Here is a 14,250-nt window from a genome sequence, read left to right on the forward strand (position 1 = left end):
TATCTTTAGTCATCTTTTCCATTCGTCTCTCGAAAGCATCTATCTTTGCTGAAATGGAATCTAAGTCATGGCTAGAATCGGCTCTAGCTGCTTTAGATGATCTAATGATGTCTTTTTCTTGGTGCCACTCATGTGAGTGGGAAGCAGTGTTATCAATAATTTTGTAAGCATCAGTTTCGGTTTTCTTCATAATCGAACCACCAGCTGCTATATCTATGTCTTTTCTTGTAGTGATGTCGCATCCTTGGTAGAATATTTGTACTATTTGACAGGTGTCTAAACCATGTTGCGGACATCCTCTTAACAACTTTCCATATCTTGTCCACGCCTCATATAGAGTTTCATTTGGCTTCTGTGTGAACGTAACAATTTCTGCTTGAAGTCTTACGGCTTTAGATGCAGGAAAAAATTGTTTAAGAAATTTGTCAATTAAAACGTCCCATGTATCGATCGCCCCTTCAGGTAACGATTCCAACCAATCTTTGGCTTCTCCCTTTAAAGTCCAGGGAAATAACATGAGATATATCTGTTCATCCTCCACTTCTCGGATTTTAAATAGTGTGCAGATCCTATTAAAGGTACGTAGATGTTCATTTGGATCTTCCTTCGGCGCACCACTAAATTGGCATTGATTAGTCACCATGTGTAGAATTTGTCCTTTGATTTCATAATCTGGCGCATTAATGTCTGGATGAGTAATTGCGTGACCTTGGCCAGTGCGTTTAGCTCTCATTCGGTCTTCCATACTTAAAGGTTCCAGATTCTCCATAATTGAATTTGTTGAATCGGTATCACTAGATGATTCTGATTTAATGGTTCGTTCCTCAACAATCTCTGTTTGAATGATTGGTGGTTCCGGAGGAATAATTAATGGATCAGGGTCTCGGAATTGTCCCTGAGTATTCTCCGGATTCTCAATTGTGATATTGGTTTCAAAAACTGGATTATCGGAAATTTGAACTGAAGTACTTGGTCGACTGGATGACGATTCTAAAGAAAAATCAACGGCGGTTATATTTGTTAAACGATGTCTTGATCGAGTTACAGGTGGTGAACGTACAAAAGGTGGTGAACGTCTTGCTCGGTGCATTCACAGAATATCCTATTAGTTTTTTAAAAAGGAAAGAAAAATTATAATAAGTTATCCAATCAATAGACTTTTCTGATTTTGCCCACGTTTCGAATAGCCAAAAGATGCAGCAGAGGGGCAGGATTCGTTTGGTCTCAATATAATTGAGGACTGTTTGGCTCCAATAACCCGGTCCACGTACAAATCCAACTATTACTACGAACCAGAAAATTTTGATGTCTATCAATTTAACCACTTAAAATAAATTTTCGTAATTTTAAGAAATTTAGATAAGAAGTAGAATAAAATTCTAAGTCCTAAAAACTAGAATAGCGAGAAATAAGAGAGAAAAAGATTGCGCGTCGAAAAATGTCGAAAAAGAAAAAAAAAAAATGGTTGAAAAATAAAAGGTGACGGAAAAATAAAAGAAACTTATCAAAACTTAAAAATACTTAACTAATTTAATCTTATTACTATAACTAACTTAAAATTATAATCGCAAATTGATATTACTAATTGGAATGATAATTGATACATAGTAAAAGGTCTAAAAATATTAAAGCTTACAGGAAAAACTAAATCCCAAATGGAAATAACTTAAAAAGAAACTAAAACTTCAAAAGGCGTCGCAAAATTCTAAAGCACCTAAATCTTAGTCTAAAGAAAAAGCACTTAAGGAATTCTACGGCAAAGCCTAAAAATCTAGGAGTAAAAATAACTATAGCAAAAACTAAGTTTAAAATTAAATATGAGCTAAAAAAATACAAAAGTTACGCTACAACGATTAAAAAGGTACAAAATATAAAAATATACAAAAAGTTGTAAAAATTACAATTTTTATAAAAATATTATTTTTATATTATTTATTTAATAAAAACTACTAATTTTACAATTTTAATAAAACTAATTAAACAAAATACATATATAAAGTAAAAAGTAAAAATAAAACTAAAATTAATAATAATAATAATAATTAAGTAATTAATAATAATAATAATAAATTAAAACCCGTGATTAGGGTTTTGTCCGTGTGTCAGAAGACCTCCGCGAGTTGCGGTGAATAAAGAGGAAAATCCCGCGAGTCGCGGGGATTCAGAATTCAGTTGACAGATTGTACTTTTACGCGTTTTTCTTTATTTTTTTTTTTTTTTTATTATTTTCTGTTTTCTGTTTTTAATTTAAATAAACGATTTTTAATAAAATTTATATTTTTATAAATTAAAATAAAGATAAAGAAACTTATAAAACTTAAATATTTAACAAAATCCTAAAAATACTTATATTTTTGTTTTTCTTTTTATATTTTTGAATAATTAAAACGTAATTTTTACAAAAACGACTTTTAATAAAAGTAGATAAAAATCTTTTTTTTTTTTTTTTTTTTATTAGCGTTGCGCTTCCGGCTTTTAAGATGTTCCCCGGCAGCGGCGCCAAAAATACTTGATGTGCAGCGGGGTGTATATAAAATAGTTATTATTTTACTAGAAAAATACTATTAAATACGATACAATTTTACACAAGATATTTAGTTATTTATAGAATGGATATACTTAAACCTTGCTACAACACTTATAGGCAGTGTACCTAATCGTACAGTAGTGCAGTTTTTAGTAAGTCCGGTTCGTTCCACAGGGAAATCTTTAAACAAAGCTCAACGCTATATTAGTTTAATTTTATAAAAATACAAATATATATATAAGTAATATTATTATTATAAAGGGGGGTTTTTACCGTTTAATGACCGGTTTGTCGATTTTAAAACTTTAGTCGCAGTTAAAACCTAATGTAAAATATAAAATAAATACAAGACTTTAAATTAAAGCGTAAAGTAAATAACGATAATGAAATTACGAATAATAAAAATGCGATAAAATTAAATTGCGATAAAAAAGTACAATAATTAAAAGTGCGATAAAATGAAATAACAATAAATAAAAGTGCGATAATTAGAAGTGCAATTAAATATACAATAAAGGAAATAAAATATGAAATAAAAGAATTATGCTTATTTAAACTTCCGTAATCATGATGTTTGACGTGTTGATTTTAGTTTTATGCCCATGGGTTAATTGTCCTTTGTCCTGGATTATTCAATATGTCCGTCTGGTTTTTGTCCATAACAGTCCATCAGTCATAAATATAAATTGCAAGTGTCCTTGTCAAATTATTATTATACCCGAAGATAAATATTCCAACTAATTGGGGATTCGAATTGTAACAAGGTTTTAATACTTTGTTTAATGAATACACCAGGTTATCGACTGCGTGTAAACCAAGGTTTTACTACTTTGTTAACAATTACACCAATTACCCTTGAATGTAATTTCACCCCTGTTTTAATTATTCTAGTGGCTATTAATCCATTCCCGTGTCCGGTTAAATGAACGATTATTCGTACATATAAATACCCCGCCCATCGTGTCCGATCGAGTGTATATGGTAATTTATAGGGACGCCCAATTGTAAATCTTTATATTAACATTAACAAACTTTCATTTAGTTAAACAAATATAAAGCCCATTAATAGCCCATAGCCTAGTTTCCACAAGTGTCGTTCTTTTGTCCAAACCCCAATTATGGTACAAAGCCCAATTACCCAATTTTAGTAATTAGCCCAACATCACGATTACTTCGTTTTAAATAAGCATAATAATAACTTAGCTACGAGACATTAATATAAAAAGGTTGAACATAACTTACAATGATTAAAAATAGCGTAGCGTTACACGGACAGAATTTCGACTTACACCCTTACAACATTCGCTAACATACCCTTATTATTAGAATTATAATTAAAATTAAAATATAAATTATAAATATAAATATATTACTTCGTATGAAGAGAAGAAAAAAAAGGATGTTTAATTCGATCAGAATTCGGTTGGCTTTATAGCCAGAAATGAAATTTGGGGCTCCGCGACTCGCGGTAAAAAGCCCTTCAAACTCCGCGAGTCGCGGAGAGGTATTTTCATTTCACACCCTTGGAGTTTCTGGCTGCCGACGGTTTTAATAATATATATATATAATATATATATAATTAATATAATTAATTATATATTATATTATATTTATATACATAGTTAACTTGTAATTTTTAGTCCGTCGCGTCGAGCGTTAAGAGTTGACTCTGGTCCCGGTTCCGGTTTTTCGAACGTCCTCGCGTACAATTTAATATCTTGTACTTTGCGTTTTGAATCTTGTACTCTTGTGATTTTGAGACGTTTCTTATCAATAATTGGAACCTTTTTGATTGTCTTTTGTTCTTTTGAGCTTTTTGGTCGTTTGCGTCTTCAAATCGTCGAATCTGTCTTTTGTCTTCACCTTTTATTATTTAAACGAATATCACTTGTAAATAGAACAATTGCAACTAAAAGCTTGTCTTTCTTGAGGAATAATGCTATGAAATATATGTTCGTTTTTAGCATTATCAGTATATTGGACCATTCAAGATTATTGATCGTGTCGGACCAGTAGCTTACCGACTTGAGTTACCTCAACAACTCGTGGATGTACATAACACTTTCCACGTCTCGAATTTGAAGAAATGTTTTGCTAAAGAAGATCTCACTATTCCGTTAGATGAAATCCAAATCAACGAAAAACTTCAATTCATCGAAGAACCCGTCGAAATAATGGATCGTGAGGTTAAAAGACTTAAGCAAAACAAGATACCAATTGTTAAGGTTCGATGGAATGCTCGTAGAGGACCCGAGTTCACCTGGGAGCGTGAAGATCAGATGAAGAAGAAATACCCGCATCTATTTCCAGAAGATTCGTCAACACCTTCAACAGCTTAAAATTTCGGGACGAAATTTATTTAACGGGTAGGTACTGTAGTGACCCGAACTTTTCCATGTTTATATATATTAATTGAGATTGATATTTACATGATTAAATGTTTCCAACATGTTAAGCAATCAAACTTGTGAAGACTTGATTAATTGAAATGTGTTTCATATAGACAATTGACCACCCAAGTTGACCGGCGATTCACGAACGTTAAAACTTGTAAAAACGACATGACGATATATATATATGGATATACATATGGTTAACATGAGATTATGATAAGTAAGTATCTCCATAAGTATATTAACAATGAGTTATATACATATAAACAAGACTACTAACTTAAGGATTTCGAAACGAGACATATATGTAACGATTATCGTTGTAACGACATTTAAATGTATATATATCATATTAAGATATATTAATATATCATAATATCATGATAATATAATAATTTAACATCTCATTAGATATAATAAACAATGGGTTAACAACATTAATTGAGATCGTTAACTTAAAGGTTTCAAAACAACACTTACATGTAACGACTAACGATGACTTAACGACTCAGTTAAAATGTATATACATGTAGTGTATTTAGATGTATTAAAATACTTTTGGAAGACTTCAAGACATATATCAAAACACTCATACTTAATGAAAATGGTTACAGTTACTTTCCCATTCTTTTCTTTCATCAAGAATTCTAGTCGTATTCTTACCCGTATTATACACAGCTTCAAAACGTACTTACTATGGGTATATACCAATAGGAACTAGCATGGGATTCCAATCTTGATTATGTCATGCATGACTAATCAATTTTAACTTCTACCATGAGCTAGTCAACTAACTAGAACTCCTTTTAACCCCACTCACCACTCACCAATTACCACTCATCATTCACTCCATTTCACTTCTAATTCTCTTTCTAATTCTCTCTCAACACACACACACTATTATGAACGTATTTTTCCAGTAGTTAATCATCATCTTCATTAAAAATCACTTCAAGAATCAAGCTATAATCATCATAGAAAGAACACTTCAAGAACACTTCAAAAATCCCTTCAAGTTTACTAATTTACTTCCAAGCTTTCTAATCCATTCCAAGTAATCATCTAAGATCAAGAAACCTTTGTTATATATAGTAGGTTATCTTTCTTATTCAAGGTAATATTCATATTCAAACTTTGATTCAATTTCTATAACTATAAACTATCTTAATTCGAGTAAAAATCTTACTTGAACTTGTTTTTGTGTCATGATCCTACTTCAAGAACTTTCAAGCCATCCAAGATCCTTTGAAGCTAGATCATTTCTTGTCACTTCCAGTAGGTTTACCTACTAAACTTGAGGTAGTAATGATGTTCATAACATCATTCGATTCATATATATAAAACTATCTTATTCGAAGGTTTAAACTCGTAATCACTAGAACATAGTTTAGTTAATTCTAAACTTGTTCGCAAACAAAAGTTAATCCTTCTAACTTGACTTTTAAAATTAACTAAACACATGTTCTATATCTATATGATATGCTAACTTAATGATTTAAAACCTGGAAACACGAAAAACACCGTAAAACCGGATTTACGCCGTCGTAGTAACACCGCGGGCTGTTTTGGGTTAGTTAATTAAAAACTATGATAAACTTTGATTTAAAAGTTGTTATTCTGAGAAAATGATTTTTATTATGAACATGAAACTATATCCAAAAATTATGGTTAAACTCAAAGTGGAAGTATGTTTTCTAAAATGGTCATCTAGACGTCGTTCTTTCGACTGAAATGACTACCTTTACAAAAACGACTTGTAACTTATTTTTCCGACTATAAACCTATACTTTTTCTGTTTAGATTCATAAAATAGAGTTCAATATGAAACCATATCAATTTGATTCACTCAAAACGGATTTAAAATGAAGAAGTTATGGGTAAAACAAGATTGGATAATTTTTCTCATTTTAGCTACGTGAAAATTGGTAACAAATCTATTCCAACCATAACTTAATCAACTTGTATTGTATATTATGTAATCTTGAGATACCATAGATACGTATACAATGTTTCGACCTATCATGTCGACACATCTATATATATTTCGGAACAACCATAGACACTCTATATGTGAATGTTGGAGTTAGCTATACAGGGTTGAGGTTGATTCCAAAATATATATAGTTTGAGTTGTGATCAATACTGAGATACGTATACACTGGGTCGTGGATTGATTCAAGATAATATTTATCGATTTATTTCTGTACATCTAACTGTGGACAACTAGTTGTAGGTTACTAACGAGGACAGCTGACTTAATAAACTTAAAACATCAAAATATATTAAAAGTGTTGTAAATATATTTTGAACATACTTTGATATATATGTATATATTGTTATAGGTTCGTGAATCAACCAGTGGCCAAGTCTTACTTCCCGACGAAGTAAAAATCTGTGAAAGTGAGTTATAGTCCCACTTTTAAAATCTAATATTTTTGGGATGAGAATACATGCAGGTTTTATAAATGATTTACAAAATAGACACAAGTACGTGAAACTACATTCTATGGTTGAATTATCAAAATCGAATATGCCCCTTTTTATTAAGTCTGGTAATCTAAGAATTAGGGAACAGACACCCTAATTGATGCGAATCCTAAGGATAGATCTATTGGGCCTAACAAACCCCATCCAAAGTACCGGATGCTTTAGTACTTCGAAATTTATATCATATCCGAATGGTGTCCCGGAATGATGGGGATATTCTTATATATGCATCTTGTTAATGTCGGTTACCAGGTGTTCACCATATGAATGATTTTTATCTCTATGTATGGGATGTGTATTGAAATATGAAATCTTGTGGTCTATTGTTACGATTTGATATATATAGGTTAAACCTATAACTCACCAATATTTTTGTTGACGTTTTAAGCATGTTTATTCTCAGGTGATTATTAAGAGCTTCCGCTGTCACATACTTAAATAAGGACAAGATTTAGAATCCATGCTTGTATGATATTGTGTAAAAACTGCATTCAAGAAACTTATTTTGTTGTAACATATTTGTATTGTAAACCATTATGTAATGGTCGTGTGTAAACAGGATATTTTAGATTATCATTATTTGATAATCTACGTAAAGCCTTTTAAACCTTTATTGATGAAATAAAGGTTATGGTTTGTTTTAAAATGAATGCAGTCTTTGAAAAACGTCTCATATAGAGGTCAAAACCTCGCAACGAAATCAATTAATATGGAACGTTTTTAATCAATAAGAACGGGACATTTCAAAAATGGCCGGAGTAGAAAAATTAGATCAAGAAAACACCAATCGTTTCCATTGTCTTCAAGAAATAATTGAAGATAGGAATTTAAATCCTATTTATGTTACTCCACAAATGGCCGATGATATAAAAGTGGGTGGGATAAATGGTAAAGTAAACTACTATTCCCAAGTGAAAACTCTTTCAAGTAACCAAGAGTTAAAAGAAAAGTCAAATGACCTTTCAAGAAAGCAGAAGTCAAAAGAGTTGTATAGTTGTTTGATTACTAAGGAATCACAAAATGGTTTTGAAAATAAAAAATCGGTTAATGAGAGTAAAATCTCAAATCATGGTTTTAAGACTAATTTTCCTATAGCAAATGGACCAAGAAATGGCCCAATTAAATATAACACTTTTAAAAATAACAGTAGCCCAAGTATAATCGAATCTACTTCATTTTCTTTTAATATGAAGCCTTTAAGTTCAAAAAATAAAAGTTCTTGTGGGAAAATTAATGTCACAAACAACACAAAAAGTAACGAATGAATTTTTGATTGCGGTGCTACTCACACTATAACTTTCGAGAAATCGAATTTTTGTTCCGAATCAAAACCACGAGTTAATAAAGTTCAAACGGCCAATGGAGGCATTGTACAAGTAGAAGGAGGTGGGAGAATTGAAATTACTCCGACTATAAAATTGTCTAATTGCTTATATATTCCAACCCTATCTCATAAACTTTTATCCATTAGTCACGTTACAAAAGAATTAAATTGTTCCTTTTTATTACACCCCACTTTCTGTATCCTTCAAGATATCAGGACTGGGGTGATTATTGGGAGTGGTATCGAACGGGGTGGGTTGTACTATGTAGATGAAGTAACCCAACAAGGTACCGTGATGCTTGCTCACGGAATACCTACGAGGGAAGCTTGGTTATGGCATAGGAGGTTGGGTCACCCATCTGCCGGATACTTACATGCTTTATTTCCTAGTCTTTTTCCATCCAATGTTAATTTAAATTGTGAAACTTGTATTTTGGCTAAAAGTCACCGAAGTACTTTTAAACCTAGTAATACAAGAAAAGATTTACCTTTTGCTTTAATCCATTCGGATGTATAAGGTCTTGCACCGGTTGTTGGGGAAAAAATTTCCGTATTTATTGTCGTATTTATTGACGATCATACCAGAATGACTTGGATTTATTTTCTAACCCACAAATCAGAAGTTTTTGAGAAATTTTCTCACTTTTATAAAATGGTACAAATCCAATTTAATAGAAACATTCAAATGTTAAGATCCGATAATGGGGGTGAGTTTGTAAACTCATCAATGAAACTTTTTTGCGAAAATAATGGGATTATTCATCAAACCTCGTGTGCTCATACTCCCGAACAAAATGGCGTAGCCGAACGTAAAAATCGACTACTTTTAGAAATGACAAGAGCTTTATTAATTGAATCCAAAGCTCCGAAAAGTTTTTGGCCCGAAGCTCTTGCTTCCGCTACCTATCTTATCAACCGGTTACCTACTAAAGATTTGGGCACAAAAACTCCTAAAGACACCCTTTCCAAATTTCATACCCTTCCGACCTCATTTAGCATTGAACCTCGCATATTTGGGTGTTCCGTCTTTGTTCACATCCCAAAAAGTGAGCGCACCAAACTAGATCCATGTGCGGAAAAGTGTGTGATGGTTGGTTATGGGATCAACCAAAAAGGATATCGGTGCTATAGTCCAAAGAAACGTCATATCTACACTACCATGAATTGTGACTTTCTCGAAACAGAATATTTTTATCATACCCAACTCACGAGTGAGGGAGAGAAAGAGGATAATGACACTCTAAGTTGGATACAGTGGATACCTAGATCCAACAATATCCAAACGTCAACACCAAACTCAAGTCCCGACTCAACCCATGTCCCAATTCACCAAACTTAAGTCAAGACTCACCAAACCCATGTCCCAATTCACCAAACTCAAGTCCCGAGTCACCAAACCCAAGTACTGATTCACTAAACTCAAGTCCTGAGTCACCAAACCCAAGTCCCGATTCACCAAATACTATGCCACAAGATTCTGAACCCACCGAAACCTCCTCAAACAATGAACACCCAGTTCAAGAGGAACAAAACAACATAACTTCCGATACTGCGAATGAAAATAAAACCACAGAAAGATATGTTTTACCTCAGAGAGTCAACAGAGGTATACCGCCAAAAAGATACTCTCCAGAACAAGAAGCTAAAATATCAAGGTATCCTATGGCTAATATTGCACAAGGAAACCTATCAAGTGAAGCACGAAAATTCAATTCTGCTTTATACTCTGAAGAAATTCCAGCTACAGTTGATCAAGCAATGATATCTGACAAATGGAAAAAGGCCATGGAAGAAGAAATGGAAGCACTCAAGAAAAGTGATACATGAGAAAAATGTGTCATTCCTCAAGGAAAAAAACCAGTAGGGAATCGATGGGTGTTTACAATAAAATACAAACCAGATGGTACCATCGAAAGATACAAAGCCCGGCTAGTTGCCAAGGGATATACTCAAACATATGGAATAGATTATTCCGAGACTTTCTCTCCAGTTGCGAAGATTGATACCATCAGGGTTCTTTTCTCAGTTGCTGCAAATGAAGATTGGCCACTCCACCAATTTGATGTGAAGAATGCCTTTCTACATGGTGAACTAAAAGAAGAAGTCTATATGGAAGCTCCTCCAGGATTCTACGGAAACTTTAAAAATGGGGAAGCTTGTCTACTTAAGAAATCTTTATATGGGTTAAAACAATCCTCACGGGCTTGGTTTGGGAGATTTACTTTATTTATGAAAAAATATGATTTTAAACAAAGTAACTCGGATCATATTCTCTTTTTTAAATGAAAAGGAAAGTTAATTACATGTTTAACCATTTATGTTGATGATGTGATTATAACAGGAAATGATAAAGAGGAAATTTCTAGCTTAAAAAGGAACTTATTTAAAGAATTTGAAATGAAAGACTTGGGCAGACTTAAATATTTTTTGGGAATTGAGGTATTAAGATCCCAACAGGGAATATTTATCTGTCAAAAGAAGTACGTTCTTGATTTTTTGCAGAAACAGGTATGATTGATTGCAAACCAGCTGATACTCCAATGATTCCAAATCAGAAGCTATATATGGAAGATGAAGTTGATCTTGCTGATAAAGGGCAATACCAAAGGATGGTGGAAAAACTCATCTATATTGCTCATACTCGGCCTGATATAGCACATGCAGTTGGAGTTGTGAGTCAATTCATGCATCAACCACAGGTTCACCATATGGAAGCCGTAATAAGAATCATCAGATATTTGAAGAAAACAGCGGATCATGGAGTTGTTTTCAAAAGAAATGGGCATCTAAGAACTCAAATATATACAGATGCAAGTTGGGCTGGAGAAAAAGGGGATAGAAGATCTACATCCGGATTCTTTACAATAGTCGGAGGTAATTTAGTTGCATGGAAAAGCAAGAAACAAAAGGTTGTTTCTCTATCAAGTGCAGAATCAGAGTTTAGAGGGATAGCCAAAGGAGTTGTAGAAGCATTGTGGACCTGAAAACTTCTAACAGAGATCGGATTTCCACCAGAAGATAGCATTCAGATATTATGTGATAACGAAGCAGCCATTGCCATATCAGAAAATCCAGTTCAACGTGACCGAACCAAAAATGTGGAAGTTGATCGACATTTTATTAGACAAAAATTAGATGATGAAATCATTTCCCTTCCATCAATTAGATCCGAAGATCAACTAGCTGACATCCTCACCAAATCAATCAACGGGAGACTCTTCAGCGAAGTTCTCAGCAAGTTGAATTTTAGAAATCCCACTATTCAACTTGAGGGGGAGTGTTAGATTGAAGAAATTAGGGATTACCTTTTCGGGTAATTAACTTTAGGATCAGAAGAGTCAACCTTCATCATTTCCCAAAATAGATCACAAGAGTACACAAGTTTTAGCTTTCAACGGATAGTAACAGGCTGCACAAACAGCATCTTTCCAAAATTGTAAAAGGGGTTCCAAAAGATAAATTGGATCCAATCCTTTATTAGAAATAGCTGTTATGAATTCTAGTGTATAAAGGAACACTTTGTAATTGTAAAATAAAAATCAATTCAAGTTCATAATACAATAAACTGATCAATACTTCAATTTACTTCTTTAAATCTCAATTATTAACAGATACAACCTCAACATCTCCACAGTTAGGGTGTCAACTGTGAATACAGTATAATAATAGTCTAAGTTGAATTGTGATACACGAGCGAAGAACACAATCTCTTTTTGCAAGCAAACTTCAAGTTCGACCGGTATAGTATGTGGATCTTACACTAACATGAGGCTATGTTTAAAAAAAAAAATCCTAAACATTATTGATCAATTAATTATAGGTCAAATGATCAAATATAAAAAACAAAAGCCGGTATCATGCCTTAGTGCACTTTTGACAACCTTAGTTAAACCACCCGTTCTCACCCACAATCTACCCTCCATGGCTCCATCAATAATTGTTCGAAGTTTTTCACCATATACCTTTTTACACAAGCACAAATTTTACTACGCTGCATAAAAAAATCATCCAATCAATCTTTAAAAGTACACGTAAATTAGAAACTGATACAGTCATTTTTAGGGCAAACGTGCAGTGCACGTGACTGTTATTAACAGAATTCGTTTCGATCAAACAAGTCAAAATTGACGAATTGCAGTTTCAACAAGAATTAGGCGGGAGAAGTTGTTAGCTAGCTAATATGTGTTGTAGTATAAAATTAGTTAGATTGTTAGTTGTAAAATCATGTTAAGAAGTGTAATACTCCTCTCTACTCTGTAATTTCCCCAATTTGATCAATTTCAATAAAAATCCTAATTGTTGCAATTCTCAGAATCTGTTTCTTCAATTACAATTCCCAGGTTGTAGCAAATACTTTCTTCGATCTGTAATTGATTCAAGAAAGTATATATCAGAAACGTCAATCTTTAAGTTATTCAGATGGTATTGATGATGGACAAAAGCGATGGCTGTTTGACTTCCAGTCGTTCTTCCGGTCATCTTTCTCGGTTCCTGTAGTGTAGATCAACAAACAATTCATTTGTCGGAGAAGAACCTCCCTGAAGATCCGAATTGAGGAATTGGATCTTAATCGCGATCTTCCGGATCTAAATTTCGTTTTTTGAGATTTAACCACCGATTTCTGGATTAAAACACCTGGATCTTTTTGTTCTAGAAAAATTAACAGAAAAATGACCGGTGGGTTGATCGAGATCTTTCGTGAATCGTATTGGGGCTCTCAGTTGGTTCATGTTTGATATTATCAGTACCTCTCAAATTGTTAATGTTTTCATTTTCATTTAATTTAAATTAAGGGGTTTTGATTTGAATTTAATTTGGATATAAATATAAATAATTTGTTAGGGTTTGTTTTGTTTTGTTTTGTTGAAGATGAATGATAAAGGGAAAGGGAAAATAAGGAAAATATTAAAAGGGTGAAGATGAAGATGGGTGAAATGGTGATAGAATGATGAAGGAAAGATAAAAAGATAGAATTACCCTAATGTGTAGGTCATGTGTGAAGACTTAACATGAAAAGATTAACGCCGATTCGTTTCATGGTCATCCGTGAAATGAATTGATAAATGAAAGTCAACAGAGTAAAAAAAGATCAATTATGTTAAGAGTAAGAATTCCCACCACAATCATTACATGGATGATACTCGGTATATTTGGAATAATCAAATTAATAGTTGCATTGTCTTGATAGTTACATTTTTTTAGAACGGCAATATCAGCATCGAATCATCTCATTTGCCACCCATGCACCCGTTAGGAAGAAACTTCCCGCATCCATCGCGCAAAGCGTACCCAGAATGCTTTAGGTTAATTGTTTGGCTCGCACAGAGTGAAGGAGGATACCAGAGTGAAGGATACCAGAGACATTGTTCTGATAGTTACATTGTAAGTGGTAGTGACAATTCTAGTAACAATTACATTTTGAGTTCCATTTGTTTGATACAAAATTTGGGGACTAATGTCGAATTTTGTCATATTAATACTACGTTCAAATATTCTCATGTACTTCGCATTTTCTTTTA

This window comes from Rutidosis leptorrhynchoides, chromosome 2 (assembly GCF_046630445.1).
Source record: "Rutidosis leptorrhynchoides isolate AG116_Rl617_1_P2 chromosome 2, CSIRO_AGI_Rlap_v1, whole genome shotgun sequence".
Classification (NCBI taxonomy): Eukaryota; Viridiplantae; Streptophyta; class Magnoliopsida; order Asterales; family Asteraceae; genus Rutidosis; species Rutidosis leptorrhynchoides.